This window comes from Protopterus annectens, chromosome 3.part1 (assembly GCF_019279795.1).
Source record: "Protopterus annectens isolate FY-2018-M chromosome 3.part1, PAN1.0, whole genome shotgun sequence".
NCBI classification, from domain to species: domain Eukaryota; kingdom Metazoa; phylum Chordata; order Ceratodontiformes; family Protopteridae; genus Protopterus; species Protopterus annectens.
The window spans coordinates 1131978178-1131996714 of NC_056732.1; the positions used below are offsets into that span (position 1 = coordinate 1131978178).

General features: G+C 35.6%; 1 protein-coding gene across 9 annotated transcripts in view; it reads left to right on the plus strand.

Annotated features, from left to right (window-relative positions):
* EYA1 (EYA transcriptional coactivator and phosphatase 1) overlaps positions 1–18537 on the plus strand; it is a 398871-nt gene that overhangs the window by 104705 nt on the left and 275629 nt on the right. The window lies entirely within an intron of this gene.

Here is an 18537-nt window from a genome sequence, read left to right on the forward strand (position 1 = left end):
GCCATGGTGTATAAGTTAATTTAGAAACAATGCATATGATGGGTAGAACATATTCTGTTCTCCCCACTGTAAAAAAGCTGCATCAGTATTAATGCTGGAAAATTCATTAAGACGTGAACACTAACCTATAATTTAGGGAAATGTATCTCTAGCACTTTGGCAAGTCTGCTGTGAGCTCCCTGTCCCTGATTATGTTGCTAGGGGCCTCTAATTCTATTACTTATGCTGAGGGGGTCTCTCATGAAACTGACTCTTCTGTAGACCCCCAAAGCAACCCTTGCTTTGAGTATACAGAAGGTAAACTACAACATGCAACTAAATATAGTTAAAGCACACTTACAGTATAATCTGCTAATGTAACAGTGGACAAACAAAAAGAAGGATGTCTGCGTTGACCTATGTATAAGTGTCTGCAGGGTGTAAGAAACACTCTCCAGTACTGTGTGAATGACAACAAAAACAGGCAATTCTAATAAAATGCTGTAAAAAAAAAGCTTTATCTTCTCCTTCGCTATATAACTATAATTCAAATTAGGATTTTGAGCTGAAAAATAATATAATAATCCTCTAACTGAATTTATATTTTTTTATTTTGATGACTCAGACAAACAAAGGAACTATTCCAGTCCATGTATTATTCTGACAGAACTGTTTATGTATATATTTGCATATCTCCACAACAATTTCTTATGTGATATAGCAGAGAATGTAAATATCCCACTCTGTTCTTTTTGTGAAACAGTGAACATGTGTGATCAGGTATCGGTGAAAGGATATGCTGCATTTGGAGATTACAGATTTTAATTCTGTTTAACTCTATTTGGCATCATATTTTGCTACAATTAACTTTTTTATATACTTTAGAAATGTATGTCTATCAATCAGTCAGATCATTAACTCTAAATACAATGTTGTACTTCTCATAGCATGCACTGGCAAACCTTACTCACATACTAGGAGGACATAACATTGTACTAGTTCTTAACAGAAAGACAGATACTTCTGTGTATCAGTGGTGATGACCATCTGACTTTTTTCTGTCAAGCATAAGCAATGCAGTTAATCTATTACAGCTGTCATGGAAGAATGCACTATCTGAACTTAAAATCCATTTGAGTTTATGCTGATTAAAGTTGTTTTCCTTAGATAAATGAAAACAATGTTATTAGTGATATGTGTTAGAAAAGCTGAATTCTAAAACTAAGACATTTTCTTCTAAAAATGAATGCACACACGTAACTGAATTCTGCAAAAGCAAAAAAAATAAATAATTTCAAAGCTTATATACTGTCTAGAATGTTTTTAAAATAATTTCAGTATTTTATCAATAATTACCATGGCACTCATAAGTAGAGGCATACCTTAGATGCACTTTTATATTTCTCTTGGTAGACTATTTTGATTTTCTACCTAGTAATTCATCCCTATGTCAGTTTTAATTAAAAAAAATAAATCCATAAACCTGGGATGCAGTACCATAAAATAAAAGTTACCATTTGTTGTTTTTGTGTAGTCATTTAATCAAGTCCAACTTTTCATGATCTTAAGGACTTCATAGAAGTAGGCCTTTCGGCGCCTACTTCTTTAATTTCATGCAAATTCTTATTCATTACTACAGTAATACTATTGATCCAACTTAGCCTAGTTTCTCCCATATATGCCTTTGGTGTTTTCCAGCATTATTGTTTTCTGTAGTGAATACTGTCTTGTCTTTGAGTTATCAGACCTTCCAGAGAACAGAAGTCCTGGTTTGTTTCCTTATGGTGTGTCTTATTGCAGTCCATAAAATGTTCAAGTTTTCTTTAACATCACTGTTCAAAAAAATTGATTTTCCAGTGAACAGCCTTATTATAGTCCAGCTCTCACAGCCATATGTTTCTGCCAGGAATAACATAGCTTTAGATGTATGGAGAGACTTCACATACATCCCACTTGCCTTGGTAGTATGAATTAGGAATGATTATGTCCTATGAAGTTCCTCCCAACTCCATTAAGTAAATAAAGTAGACATTCCACCTTCATATTTATCAGATAATAGTTTAATTTCATTGGAAATTAAGGGTTTTATATGGCTGAGTTCTAATAGCATGTGAAGTAAGGACTCACATAAATTGAAAAGGAAGGTGTTAGTTCATTACAAGGGTCTGCTATGGAGTTTTTGGTACATTAAAGGAGCAGAGGGTTCATATACTGTAACATGAGAAGATTTGAAATTTGGGATCTTGGAGGCGTTCTAAACATTGGACTGCCAATGAATTATGAAATATGAACATGAAATTGCAGTATTAAAAATAAGTTGAGGCATCTAGAGGCAATATTTGAAAAGAAGGGTAAAACAGATCTCACTTTTCATTCTCAGATCATAGCCAGAAGGACAAACTAAAGAACAATTCATTTTACTAGGAGTGTGTGAGATGGATATAAAATATAAGCATTGTTTTGGGATAAACATATTCATGCCTCAAATTATTGGCACAGCAGTTAAAAGAAAGAAGACAGGGACAGGTTATTGAGTACTTAGCAGATTGCAAAGGTGTCAAAGATTACTGCCACATGATCATCAACATTTTTTTCCATAATTTCTACATGTCGATATAAAAATGCCTTTCCTTTCTAATATAATATGTATCCAAATCTCAAATTACCCCACTAGTAACTGGGAATCCTATATTCTTCTTCTTTTGGCTGCTCCTGTTAGGGGTCACCACAGCGGATCAACTGTTTCCATTTCTTCCTGTCCTCTGCATCTTGCTCTGTCACACCAACCACCTGCATGTCCTCTCTCACCACATCCATAAACCTTATCTTAGGCCTTCCTCTTTTCCAGTTACCTGGCAGCTTCATCCTTAGCATCTTTTTCCCAATATACTCTGCATCTCTCCTCAGCACATGTCCAAACCAACGTAATCTTGCCTCTTTGGCTTTGTCTCCAAACCTTCCAACCTGGGCTGACCCTCTAATATACTTATTCCTAATCCTGTCCATCCTCGTCACGCCCAGTGCAAATCTTAACATCTTCAACTCTGCCACGTCAAGCTCTGACTCCTGCCTTTTTGTCAGTGACACTGTCTCCAACCCATATAACATAGCTGGTCTCACTAATCCTATACACAACACCAAATATACATGCACAGAGATTCCTGGATTTTGTAAACACAAACTCCCTGGACCAGATAGTCAGTACACCAACCAGGGGTGGAACTATACTGGATCTGGCCCTCACTAATATGGGAGACTGCTGCACATCCCCTACTGTAATGCCTTCCCTGGTAAGGTCAGACCACAAAATGGTCTCCTTTGAAGTAAAAATCAAACCTGGACCTCCAGCTAAACCGGGAATATTCAGGAACTATTCTAAGGCTAAACTCCTGCTATTAAGTGAGAACCTGGAAAAATTTCAAGCCTCCATAAACCCTGAGAACACTTCTGCTTATGAAGAACTGTTCACAGAAACCCTGCACAAGCATGTTAATAGCTGCATAGAGGCAGCTGTACCCACCAGGAAGAAATACAGAGCTAATTCAAAAAACAAGCCACTCTGGTGGAATCACAAAACCAATCGGCTGTATAACAAGAGGAAGAAAATCATGGCAAAAATTAGGAGGTGCAGCACCCAGCAGAATAAAAGTACTCTCACAAAACTAAACAAACATCTCTGATGACAAATAAAGTCTACCAAAGCCAAATTTGAGGTAAGTTTGGCCTCCCAGGCCAAGGACAACCACAAAGCATTCTTTAGCTATGTCCACAACCTCAAAGGCAATACACAATTGTGTGCAGAGCTCATTGTAAAAGGAGCCACCTATACTGAGCTAGAAGATATAGCAAACCTCCTGGCTGACAAATTCCTCTCCAGCTTCATCTCTCTTGCCCCGTCAACCTTCTCTCAGGAAATATCATCAAATATAACTCCCCCTACTATCACTTGGGAACAAGTCTTTAATGCTCTCTCTAAGACCAAGAACACTGCATTAATGGGCCCAGAAAATATGCCAGGATGCCTTCTAAATAGCATGAAACATAACCTATTAGGGCCTCTGGACTTACTATTTAACTGTAGCATCCAAACAGGCTTCATGCCTCAAGAATGGAGAAAGGCAACAATCATCCCTCTGCACAAAGGTGAGCCATCTACAGACACTGGAAACTACAGACCCGTAAGTCTCACTAGACTTATATGTAAAGCCATGGAAAGAATTATCATGGAGATGATCAACAGAGAGTTAATAAACCTCCAGACCCTGGAACCAACCCAGTTTGGTTTCATCAAGGGCAAATTATGCCTACTCAACCTGGTGGACTCCTTCGAGAAGGTCACCAAAGCAATGGATGAAGGCAAAGTCATTCACACTGCCTACCTTGAACTGGCAAAGGCATTTGACACAATACCCCAGTTAAGTATTGTTGACAAACTCAAGAGGTTAGGTACAAACCCATATTTCACCCAGTGGATAGCCAAATGGCTCTCAGACAGGACCCAGGAAGTTAGAACTGGGGAATCCACCTCTACAAAGAGACCAGTCACAAGTGGAGTCCCTCAGGGATCAGTCCTTGGACTGCTCCTTTTTGGAATTTACTTCTCAGAAGTCAAGGCCAATGTCAATGGTCTCTGGCTGACTAAATTTGCAGATGATTGCAAATTAGGAGCTGTCAGTGAATCTCACATTGACACAAATGTTCTCCAGGAGGAGCTGACATGGGCAAACAACTCGTTTCAGAGCCATGGACTAAAACTGAATGCCAAGAAATACATAATAGTATCCTTTGGGAAGTCATCCATCCCTGGTAACTATCATATTGACAACACACCTCTTAGAATTGACCCAGTAGTCAGGGACTTTGGGACACACGTAGATAGTAATCTAGCCTTTGATCATTATGTATCTACAGTGGCGAGGAGATCATTCTATGTTTCACAACTTATAAACAAAGGTATGGCATCTAAGTCCAAGGAAGTCATTGTTCCACTTTATTCGACATTCATCAGACCTATCATTGAGTACAAAGCCCCTCTTTGGTATGTACCTAATCAGGCATATCCAACAACTGGAACATCCACAGAGGTTCCTCCCTAAAAGAATACAGGGTGTAAGTAATATGCCCTATGCAGACTGCCTCAAGGACCTGTCCCTGTATTCTGTCTCCTACAGGCTTTTGAAGGAAGATTTATGCCTGGCATGCAGGACATTGTCAGACCCCAATCTGATGGACCTCCTGTATATCCACAAAACAAACAGCACCAGAATTACCTGTTATAAAGATTTAAACCTTTCCTGTAATATAAATAAGACCTGCTGGAGAGACAGGTTATGTATCCCAGAGACAACCCCATCTATGGAACAGGCTCCCCATCCATGTGAAGCAAAGTTCATCCCTAACCCAATTCAAGTGCAACTTAGACAATTGGATGATAAACCAGAAATTCATCCCTGATTTGGCACCTACGTCTGTAATAAACAGAGGTAACCTGTAAATGGTTCATCTCCCAGGCCCATACTTACACTTATCAAGGGTATCAGAGCTTGTCAGAGATTTACGATGCATGGCTAGGCTTAAAAAGGCCCCTGTGCTCATTAGCATAATAAACACCTATGAACCTATGAACCTCCAGACCTTGAGACTGAAATAAACCTTTTACCATTGTGGATGCTCTGCAGGCTGTTTGGGGATGTTCTGAAGAGTATTATTTAACTTTGCTTGGGTAAAGCCCATGGGATAAATGGCCCCTCCACTCATTTCTACAAGGTCTTTAAACAGGAGCTAAGGAAACACTTATTAATCATGTAATTTTGGTCATTTTGAAAGGGGAACTAATTTTTTCATAGGGACTCATAACAATTATCCCATTTTCTAACAGCAAATGCATTAGTAGTCCTTCAATTTTCTTTATCTATACTGACACTAAACTTATTGCCCATGTTTTGGGGGGTTAGTGGACATTATACGGTATGGATTTGTCAAAAGGTATCAAGGGAGCAGGGATCTTATAAGGCTCTTTCTAAACATCCATCAGTACTTTATTGACTCAGGGTCCTCAATGGTTGCCCTCTTTACTGATGTTAATAAGGTCTTGAGCTCCCAGAAAGGTGGGAGCTTCCATGGGAATCCTTAAGTTGCCATGGGATCAGAAAATCATTCCTCTTATGTTGCAGATTATTATATACTAATCCACTTACCCACATAGTGACTAACTACCAAAACTCTTCAACCTTCAGCATTGGCAAACAAACTCTGCAAGAGTGCCTGCTGTTTGTTATGGTAACTGAAGCTATTAATCTTTATCTCCACCAGAATCACAGGTACTTTGAATACAGCTGTAGAGAAAATAATATTATCACATAAGACTTATTTGCCAGTGACTACATTTTCCAGATGGAAGGCTCTCAAATCAACATCAGTAATGCTGTGATGTTTATTGAAACATCATTTATCTGTAGTAATAGAGATATTTCAGTTTTGTAACTACTGAAAACTAGTTATTAAGTGGACAAAGCATATATATTAGCTAAAAGCATTAAATATCAAGAGCTTCACTCGTGTTTGGGTATAACACTAGGATCCCAATATACCTCTCAGGTAAAACTGAATACATACTCCATTCTAAAGGAGAAGAAGGAAAGATCAGAGTATAAAAGAAGCAAAATATTTTTTTTTCAGTCAGATTAACAGCTTCTGAAATGCTCATTCTCCTAAATTTCTGTTTCAGGCTTGTAACAGTAGGATGCCCAAACCTCTGGAAGTCTGGATCAAAATTTAAGAGGGTTTAGTAATGGGGAGATGGGCTGGTTCTATTTGGAAGAAGACAGAAAAGGGCAATATGGAGAAGTGTTCAATAACATATAAGTTGACATTGACAAAATGGCAAACGGATATCTGGCAATAGTTTACCGAAAGGAAATAAAGAGAACATCAGTTTATGGAACATGGGCATTTCAAACGAAAAAGAGAAAATGATAGTAAGATGGGAGGGACTATAGATATAAATACAGATACATATAAAAGCACAGAGGGAAAAGGACAGCAAATGAGTTTTGACCAGATAGAAAAGAAATATACACTAGCCTGGATAGATTGACTAGTTTTCAAGCTATTAGTAAAGTAGCCTGGGAAAACTTATGAGGAAGATTAAGGAGAGAAAGTTTGGAGAGACGTTCAGTGAGAAAAGAAGTTATGGACAAGAGTGAGAACATATCAAAAAAGGCAGAATAGGATATATTTACAACCATCTAGGATTTTGAGTAGTGAACTATGGACAAACCGAGGATGCAATGGATAAACGAGGACAATTAATGGGATAATGAAAGAATATGGAATTGGGTTATGAGATGTGGCTCAGACATCAAAGTCATTCAGACCAGTAGGTGCCATTTATTGGCATTTGATTTGCTACTGTTATAGAACACCTTTGAGAATATACAAGGGGGGGGGGGTGACAGTTAATTGTTAGAGCAGTAAAGAAGGGAATGACAGTCATTTATACATGTTGTATGCAAGCAGGTGGCTCCAGGAACTTTGGATACAAGCATGTGGGACGTGGATCAAGATGTTTGGTAAAGAGGTTGAGGCAAGTTAGGAATGCTGAACATTGCAGGCGGGGAAGGACGGAAAATGCTGGAAATGGGAATAGAGAACAGGAATGAAGGTGGCTTGATGAGGAAAAGCTTTTTGGGAAACCAAAAATGGTTGGAGGCAAACATGGAAAGAAAAAGGGAAGATGGGAATAGAGAAAGGTAAAAGAGGTAGATGACAGGATAGTAGATGTATAAGATGCATGGTGATTGTTAACTGAGAAATTGAAGGTTGTGGATGCCAGCTGTAACTTGAGGGTATGCAAACTCTTGCAGATAAATCTTACATATGGGAGCCCTTCAAGGGCATTATACAATACTTATATTGAAACTATTATAAGGAATATAAATGCAATGAGTCAGTGAGGCATGCATTCACAAACGTAAAATACAATACTATATGCAAAAGAAAATTTTCATCATGTTGAAGGAGAAAAAAATGTAAATTTAAGAAGATTTATTTGAAATACATAATAGAAATATTTTTCTTGTAGATAAACAGTGGATCTGCTTGCTTTCTTCTTTCTTGTACTTTATGTATTCATGTGTCAATATGGTTAAAAATCCAAATGAAACTAAAATAAAAATTCTGGAATTAATATACAGAATCCTTGCAGGCGGCATTACTTGACTATGTGGCTCACATCCCATAGAACATCACGTCATTCTTTGATAACTGTAATCTTTAAGGGTGAATTACTGTTTTTGAACCTTTTCCTGTATGCTAACTGCACCATTTTATATCAATACATGTCAGCAAGAGAATCTTCTCATCACATTTGGTTCTGTGTACTTCAAAGGGAATTATAAGGCATGCACTCATGTAGACCATTAAGGAGCGTAACCCCGTTTTTCTATTGCCACATAATAGATAAACTACAGTGGAAAGATTTAAACTTTTTACCTTTGGCATAGGAAGAAGCTCGTTAACAACTCAAAGATTTCATTCTCTGTGTCAGCATAATAAACAGAAATAAAGAATCTGTGTTCACTCTTGCAATCATTCCAGCATGTTGCAAAAATTACATTTTGGTCCCTAGGGGACATGGAAAGCTAAATGTGACGTGATCCTTGAGACAGACGTGGGTCGGAGGTTCGTACACAGGATTTGTTAATAATGATAGAAACATGTCAGATGGTAAAATACTATGATGGAGACAATGGATTAATTATGATACTTTATTTTGGTCAGATATTGTCATTATGTGCTCTTCACTGACTGCTTACCATGTCCAAAAACAGGATTTAGACTTGGAGTGGTAACAGTAAATGCAACTGAGGAAGATAAACATTCCTGCTCTACCTCATCTTAATTGCATATAAGAATATTGTATTTTAAGGAAGGGGTAATCATACTATACCCAGGTTTATTGTCCAAGACATATAGATTATTATAAGAAACATGTTAGAAGGGTGAGTCAAGGTTAAAGGCAATTTAGGAAAATAATATTCAATAGGCGCTACTAGAGAAGAAGCAGGATAATTATCCTACAGTGTGTGAAAACTTTGAATATGTCCATAGTATAAATGTATTCATGCATGGCACCACTAAGCAATTACACAAGGTAGAGATGGTAACTGGGCATTCCTGGAGGTGCAGGTGTCAAAATGCAGATATTGTGCATGTACTGCTTTCCTGTTTCGTAAAAAAGCTTTCTGACCAAAAATGCATTCTGCTGTGAAAAGAGATGGATGTCCCCCTAATCAATAATTCTGTCTTTGAAAACTTTATAATATTGTTTACCAACTGCTATTTTACACTATGCACTGACTAAACCAAATTTAACTATAGGAACCCTGGTCATCTCAGATACCGGAAATTACTACCCCTCCCCAATATCTTGAAAGAGCTTCATGTTTGTATTCATAAGATGAAGGGTCCCTACATTGCTGGATATTCATTAACAAATTTTTAAATGGAGTCCAGGGAATGATCTTTGTACTGTTGTGACTGTCACTTATGCCAATGCTTTGATCTTATTAACAATAATTAGGTTGGGGGTTATGTGTATAATAGAATGTTACCATTAGATACAGTATACAAGTTATCATGTACTGAGTTTTGATAGGGATAGTTGTTAGCATGCTTCTCAACTGTTCAGATTTTCATAAAATATCCAAATTTTTGCCTTATATTTTTGGTGTCTTTCTCATAAAATATCTGTTTTTTTGGCAAATCACTTTGTATTGAAGTCACCAAATAATGAGATCCGATTGAGTGTAAGACTTCATATCCTTCAGAAAATGCATGCTAAAACAAACCCTGTTCTAGTAACTCGCTAAGTTTATGAGTAATATTTAAAATCTGTTCTTATTTGTGTGCCTTTGCCCCCCCCCATTTTATGCTTTGCCCAGATTTCTTGTACTACCAGATTGCAACATATGGTTATCAGTGCTATTTTGGTTGCAAAAAATGAAAAAGTATGTTATTTTTTAAGGTTCTGATCATGTCAGAGTGATGTTAAAGGTTATGGTTTAGCATTTGCTATTAGTGATGTTTGTTATTACTTTGTGACATGCAACTGATGCACCAAGGCTGTTAAGATCCAATGGTTGATGCAGGGTCATATGTCTGCTCCATTTCGGATGTGGCAGCAGAGGTGTTGATGCACGCATGCGTACACACACACGCGCACACACACACACACACAAACACACACACACACACACACACACACACACACACACACACACGTGTGTGCGTATGTCTGCAGATATAATAGATATGCAAATGTTTTCTCTTTTATTCTGGAAAGGATTCATTCTGTCATGGAAAGAGAGTGTGACACCCTGTTACATCATTACATAGACACAAAATCATGACATCATGTACCCTTAGCTTATCAGTTCACATTACTAAGAACCATTATTTGTATCCACTTAATATGCATGCAGAGCATTGTTTAGTTTCAGTACTCTTTCTTACTGGAAGCTGGAGTGGGGGTATGGATTCAGTAATCATTTTTTAGTCACTGTTTATATACACTGTCTTAAAATTGGAGAAATTTAGTTCTTCCCATGATGTAAAAAAGTATTACTCACATGGTAACAAACTATTTTTTCAACTGCACCTGAATGTATATCTTAACATTTCCTAAGGGGTCACTGTGGGATGCAAAAAGCTGCACTCCAAGAGATCACTGACATTAATGACTTTTATTTATTATATTTACTCAAACTTTTCTACATCAGCAGCATGTCCTCCGTGACTGCACAGATACACAAACCTATCAAAGTGTACCCTGTTTTCTTTTCTGGTAAAGCATTCTGTATGAAGCATTAATATAATGTTGCATTCAGTGGCACAGAATGCAGTTGCCATATTGTCTGTTGATTGATTTATGAGTTCATTATTGTCATTATTGGTTAAACTTAAGCTAAGTAAGGAAATGCATTATCATAATTAAATCTGTATCTAACATTTCATGACGTTTTTGTGTACTAACTTTCAAAGACTTTGCTATTTTAGTATATGTCAAGGCAAAAAGAAAGAGTTAGCCAAGGATTTCTAATCAAAACAGTGTCAGGAAGAGAGAGACAGAAAAAAAAAATGGCTTTAAAGTGCCCATCTGGCCTTCATAGGCTTTTCCCATGAGAGTTGCACTAACTTCTGCCACATATCTTGTACTCTGATGATAGACATTGCCCATGGCAAGGAGTCTTTCAAGCAGAGCAAATGGACTCCTGTCCAAACCCAGCAGTTCTTATCCACCATTACAAATACACAGTAAGTAGTTCTGCATATGGGAGTAACAGACTGGTCCCAGCAGGTCCCAGCAGTTTGCATATGCTAGCTGAAGTTCATAACTTTGATGTGGATCCTTGCTCTTTCATACATGCACCTTTGACCTAAGAGTTGCAGCTTTTTTTTCATATTTGCAACAGTGTTACTGGCTAAGACATTAAAAAAATGAAACATTTGTGGTGCTGGTGATGGCCGAGAGAGACAGTCTTCACAATCAACATTTTAAAATCCTGAATAGGTTATATTTTGAGCAACCTTTCAGCTCTGTAACATGTAGTTCTGCAAGACGCAATATGAAGACATCTGTCATAATTCTACAGTAAAAAACATGTTTAGGGGTTTACTCTCTGAAAACTGTGAGATGAAAATTTACTGTTAATGGTTAACCTACAAATCAACTTGCAGCAAACCTGGTTTATGTTTGTTATGGTCTGCGGCTGTGAGACCTCCGCAGGAGCCAGTAATGACCAGAAGATGAAAGTGCTTTTTTTTTTTTTTTCTTCTTTCCCTTTAGTGGCTAAAAGAAGAGCTGCCTTTTTCTTTTCTTTTAAATTGCTGATTAGAGTTTGCAACCTGATGTACTAAAAATCTGTTGCAGTGAATTTCTCATATATGTCTACTGCATCTATCTCTGTCTCATATACATCTATATCATCTATTCACCCATCTATATATGTGTTTATAAATATGTGTATACATGCACACACACACACACACACACACACACACACACACACACACACACACACACACACACACACACACACACACACACACACACACACACACACACACACACACACACACACACACAGTGTGTGTATGCGTGTATGTGCATTTGTGTGTGTGTGAATGTGGGTTAACAATAACAAAAAAATGAACATAAAATAAATCATCTGGTTTATGTGTATAGCAAGACCCTCTGAAACTCAAAAGCTTATTTAAATCAATTCCAGGTCCACCATTTCACAAAAATGTGCAAATTGCAGAGACACACATTTCAACCTGCAGATAGTGGACAAGATTCTGGAAGAGTTGCTCTCAGTGACACTTATTTTGGTATACAGCCTATAAATAGGTGACCAGATTCCAAAAGAGTGGCCACATACATTGAGAACAAGTCATTAGGAATCAAGCCAATTGAAGATAGGAATAAAGACCCTTGAAAAGTAAAATCCAGCTAAATATCTAGACATCTAATTAGCATTACATTTGAACACCAGTCAGCACATAACTCTTCCAGCTTTCAGTAGAAATGAGGGATGCTACTTAAAAACATGTTTAAAACAGACTGACAGAATGATGGAAAAATATAAGCACATTATCGAAGACATAGTGTAAGATGTGCAGACTTAAATGAACTGGTTTGCAAAATTCAAACAGTCAGGGTTATATATTTTTACTTAAGAAAATAGGAGATGGAAAATTTGTGCCCTTTATTTTCAAATTATTGTTGACAGTAGTATGTTGGTCATACAGTGTGGTTTTCTATGTTTTAGACTTTAAAAAAAAATCACGTGATTCAAGCCTGAAAACAGAAATTCTCCTCTGAAACAGAAACGGTTGAGAGGCCTGTCAAAAGATATTGCATTTTCACTAACTGCCATTTCACTTAGTGTGCTTCAATGACATAGCAATCAGCAGATGACTGATTCTGTGTGTGTGTGTGTGTGTGTGTGTGTGTGTGTGTGTGTGTGTGTGTGTGTGTGTGTGTGTGTGTGTGTGTGTGTGTGTGTGTGTGTGCATGTGTCCATCTGTATGGATATTAATGAGCACGCTCAAATGTTAGCTAATAATATGCAAAATTCAGAAAACAAAAGCAGAAGAAAAAGAGAGTAAAATCAGCTGTTACTACTAATGGTGCAGAAATTCTGAGCAAGTCTGTGCTCTTTGTAAAGAGTGAATAGCATGCTATGAATTCTGCACTATGAACAGCAATCTAATAATTAAAAGCATCTAAAACTTTTTATTATTACATTTATACCTATCTTATATCTAGTTATCTATATCAATATCTATATCAATATCTATATCTATATATATACATATATATATATATATATATATATACATATATATCTATATACATATATATATATATATATATATATATATATATATATATATATATATAATGATTGTGAGTGTGGACATTACAGGGAAAGACTGTTAGGGAGCAGTTGGTCTCTCATCCCTGGAAGATCTGCTATTGCTGAATAATGCCCATTTTGGGTAAAATTATTTTACTTAGAAGATGGCCTATCTGTGATTTTTTTTCCCAGTGTCTTTTTCTGGCCCCTGTGCCTACAGACAATTGAACTGTTTCTATGGCCAATTCAGTCCCCAGTACCAAGGCAAGGGCAATTTGTTGCATGGCCATAATATAGTCAGACAATAGGGACATTTTGGTTTGGGCTTTAACTCTGCTGCTAGGGCTGCCATGAGAACCTTCATAATTTAGGAGTAGTATTTCCCCTGATGTGTGGATGCTTCACTACACATGCTCCATGACGACTACAATCCCCAGCTTGAGATCAGCAAGACCACATCCTAAAATCCTGGAACTGCAAGTGCTGTGCACATGTACTCTTGCAAGCGAGAAAAACAGCTCGCTGTGTTGTCCAACACCAACCTCCAGGAAGGTGGCATTGATCATTCACTCCTACTTTCCCCTTTCTACCTATTCCATACCCAAATGGCTATTCAGTCTTGGCTCACTTGTTCATAATCAGGGCTTTATCCTTAAACTCCACATATCTGCAGTTATGTTTGTTAATAATATATTGCTATTTATCATATTTGTCACAGCTTTATCCTCATATATCCAATAGCTTAGGTTGTGTTTTCTGATATTGTACTGCTGTATATCGTAGTTGTATGTCAGTTGACTCCGATGATTAAGGAGCTGTTAATGAGATGATTCCTGTGGTCCAGTGGTATAATGTTTGATTCCATCTACCTGCATTGACTGTGTGACTCTGAGTAAGTCAGTTAACAACTAGAGCTCTTGGGCTGAGTCTGAAAAAGGTTCATAATTAGTGTTCTAACCTGGTGAACAAATACAAATAAAATAAAAAAAATATGCATGTTTGTGTGTGTATGTGTGTGTGTGTACACGTGTGTCATTTTGTATAGTTTTGCTTGTTTTTCTGTTATGTGAATCACTAAACCCATTCTTCAGGTTAATTAAGGTTAATTACTGTACTGATGTAATTTTATGACACGTTTATTGAATTCTTATTTTTTTATTTATACAAAAGACTTTTTTTAGTGTTTTCATGGGAGCACTTATGAGTCACACAGTAGACCAATGGTTGTTAGCAGTTCATAGCTTAATACTCTAAGCAAAATGGCCAACTTTATTTTCAGATTATGTTACAGTAAATAAAATTATACCTTTAGTATTATCGTTATAGTGTTATTTGCATTATAATTTTTTTTATTTATTTGCTTACCTTTTATTAGGTGTTGTCTATTTCTTGTTTCAAATGTGAGAAAATGAATGATATTGAAAGTGCAAGGAAAAGATGTTTTGCATGTTCACCTTATTTTTTTTTTCTCCTATTTAAATTTAATGTGACTCAAAAGCTACAAGTAGTTGCTGTCTAATCTGGCAGCAAACAGCACAGTAATAAATTGTATTGCTGTTATTTTATAAACCTTTGCGGTTTGTTTTCATACCTTTATAGCTCTGCCAATACTACTCCTCAGAAATCTAATAGCAGTTGAGCATTCAGCATTATTAAATGTTATGTTATGATCGCAAGAGCTGTTTGATAGTTCTGAGTCTCTAAAAACACTATAAGGCCCACTTGACATTTCTTACTCTAACATTTATAAAACCTTTGCATATAAACAATTACTTATTTACCATTATCTTAAAGGGAGGCATTCCAGGTCTGTCATCTTAACTTAAAAAATATATTTCTACATAAACAAAATATGAACCCCTTAAACCAAAATAATTACTGGTCTATACCATTGTCTAATCTGAATATAAATACTGTTGCTTCCATTTTCACAAACAAATAAAATAGATTTTTCCATCTACAATATTTATATACCAGTCTGTTTTTAAGTCATAGACAAGTCTCCAGTACATTGAGTCATTATTCTTAATAAAAAAACATTCAAGAATATATTTTTGTGTTGGCTATAGATGCTCCTAAGACTTTTGATCATGTAAACTTTAAATTCCTTTTCATTGTGCTATAAAAGCTACATTTTCCTGATTCACTTGTCAACTCAATGTCCTTTCTTTATTCTAATTTTTTCAAGTTGTGTCTATTTAAAAGGTGAGGTTTTATAATTCCAAACAAAAATACCACTGATCGAGACTGTCCTCTTTCCACCTAGTCATATAAATTATATATTGAACTGTGTTCAACATTTTCTTTTCATTATCTTGTCTTAGTGGTATAAACTTTCTACATTTACATGTTTTGCAAATGACAATATTTATTTTCAAACACTCAGAATGACATTCCAATTATTTTGTCTGTTACTAACACTTTTTTCTACTTTCCTCAAATTATTTCACTGACAATAGCAGGGCAATTATATTTCTTCTAATGGTTACTGCCATATCAATCAATTTGTTTTATTTGGCATTAGACTGCCTACTTCACTAAACTACTTAGGATTTACATTTTCACAAAATAGTCATAACTATAATACTAATATTTGTAAAACTTGGTCATTAATTCAACATGATTTAACAAGCTGGAAATCCTTATTATATCTGCTTTCTAGAATTGCAGTAATTAAAATGAATAGTTTTTGTGGATTTTTAATGATATACAAAAATGTCATCTATTAAAAAAATATATTGTTATCAATATGTAAGGAGTTCTCAAACTTTTCTAGGTTCCATAAATCATCTTACAACAAATTATTCATGCCTACATCTTGTTGTGATCTATAACTTCCAATTTTTCATTGATATTTTTTGATTTCAAGATTCTCAAATATATTCTGTTCTCTTTATCTTAAAACTTCATGTCTGGTCCCTAACTTGGTAAGAGATATGGAAAAAATAATTCTGTTAATATACTGAAACTACTTGGCTGTATCTTTTAAGTCTAAAACTCATTAAAGATTTTTTATTGCACACTGTTTTTGCATTATTTATTTATTTATTTATTTTATTTTATATTTTGTTGACTGGCATTGTCTGTCTGAGCTGAAGAGCCCTTTTTCAGCAGAGGCCTGGAGAGAAAAGCTCCAACATATTATACAATTTTCATTATAAATTGGCATTAAACAGGAATGATAAAGGATTATTACAAGGCATTAAGTAGCAATACAATGTTATACAGTGTCAATAATCAGGAGTATAGCAAAACTATTTCAAGATGTATACAAAGAAATATGTCATTAAGATGAGTATAGTTTTTGGGGTAAACTGTTACAAAAACCCAGTTTTATCATAATGTAGTTGCATGAAGGCAAGATAATTACAATAGAATGTTTATATTAATAAATATGAATATTAGCTAAATTTTTTTAAAGTTTGCTTTGTCAAATTAACTTATTCAAATTGTTAGTTTTCACACACTCAACATGAAATAGTCCTACTACTTTCATAGTGTGTTCTATGATATCAACTTCTGTCTTCCTTCTTTTGAATAGATGATTTTATATGAAATTTAAGTTAGCAGTCACAATTCATGAATTTTTGTTTTCTTTTCTTTAAAGTCTGTGTTGTTAATGTTAGCATACTCTATGCAACTTAGACAATTGTTTAGTCATTTGTAGTTTGACTGTGAAAAGTTTTTCTTCTTATCCTTGAAAGAAATATTAATTTCTCCCAAACCATTTGCTTTTACATGCAAGTTCATTTTCTATTTAACATTTTAAAATCAGTAGTTTCACTCATCTTACTGGCCTATCAAGATTCTTCCCTAAAAATTACAATTCACAGATAGACTTTAAGAATAAATGCTCAGTCTTCTACACCCTCTTAATACACGTTTTGTACACAAAGCTTATGATTTACTTCAGTGCTGATTTAACTCCTTCCAAATCACTTTTTGATTCACTTTACTCCCTACCTAATTGTTATGCAACAATTTCTAGGTCAATAGTTTGGATATATTGTGGTGGTGTCTCCTAATGAAAAAAAATGTTATATTAAAGAAAACTCCACAATTCCAAATTTATAGCATGTGATTAGTCCTTACAGTACTGTATCTTGAAACATAAACACGTACACACACACACACACACACACACACACACACACACACACACACACACACACACACACACACGTCTGTCTGTCTATCTATCTATCTATCTATCTATCTATCTATCTATCTATCAGTTTATCAATTGATTACTTCTTGTTTAATGTATCATTAAATACTTGCAGGAAATGCACATCTCTAAAGATTTATATTCCATATTCCATATCCCTTTTTTCCTGGTTTTAAAATTGACTTATTGTATATGCATTGCATGAGGAAACATACTGTGTCAGCTATTTCTATCTTCATTTATCAGTATGTATGATAAACCAAACTTCCCCAAAACTATAGACGTGGGTAAATCATGTCATACCTCAGTGATTTCATATTGCTTTATTTGCTTTAACTGAATGAATAGCAACAACATGCCTGCAATGTTATAATACTAGCTTACCCACATAGCTTTTAACCTCTAATGTACGTTTTAGCATTATTGCTAGAGGTTATATTACTTATTGACACAAAGGGTTGGCCATTCTCTATGAATTTCTGCTTTCATGAATGGACCTGTTCATTCTGTGACTTATATTCTGAATGTACACAGGGAACCTGGATGCCAGACAGATTTACTACAACCACTTGTCATATTTTACCCTTGCTTTATCTAATATATCCATCTTTATTATCCATGCATGTGAATTGCCTCATATTTTCTTAATAAACTCGGAATGCTACAATCCTCTGTCTTGAGCAAATGCAAAAGATAATATCCAAGAGCAAAACAAAATGCACCAACAATCACCAACACAACTGTGATGATCTTCATCAGATAAAAATATTTTCTTAGAAGTTCATCACAAGTATATGAATGAAAGTGCTAACCTATTAAAGGAGCAATCTTAGTGGAGTATTATTGGAAACTGTTAGTGTGTTTTGTTTTGTTCTTAGCCATTGCTAGCACTTTACATCACTTCTACAATCTACTGCCTTTTTGTCTTTCAGCAAATGATAATATAAAAAGCAGCAGTTGTTGTCT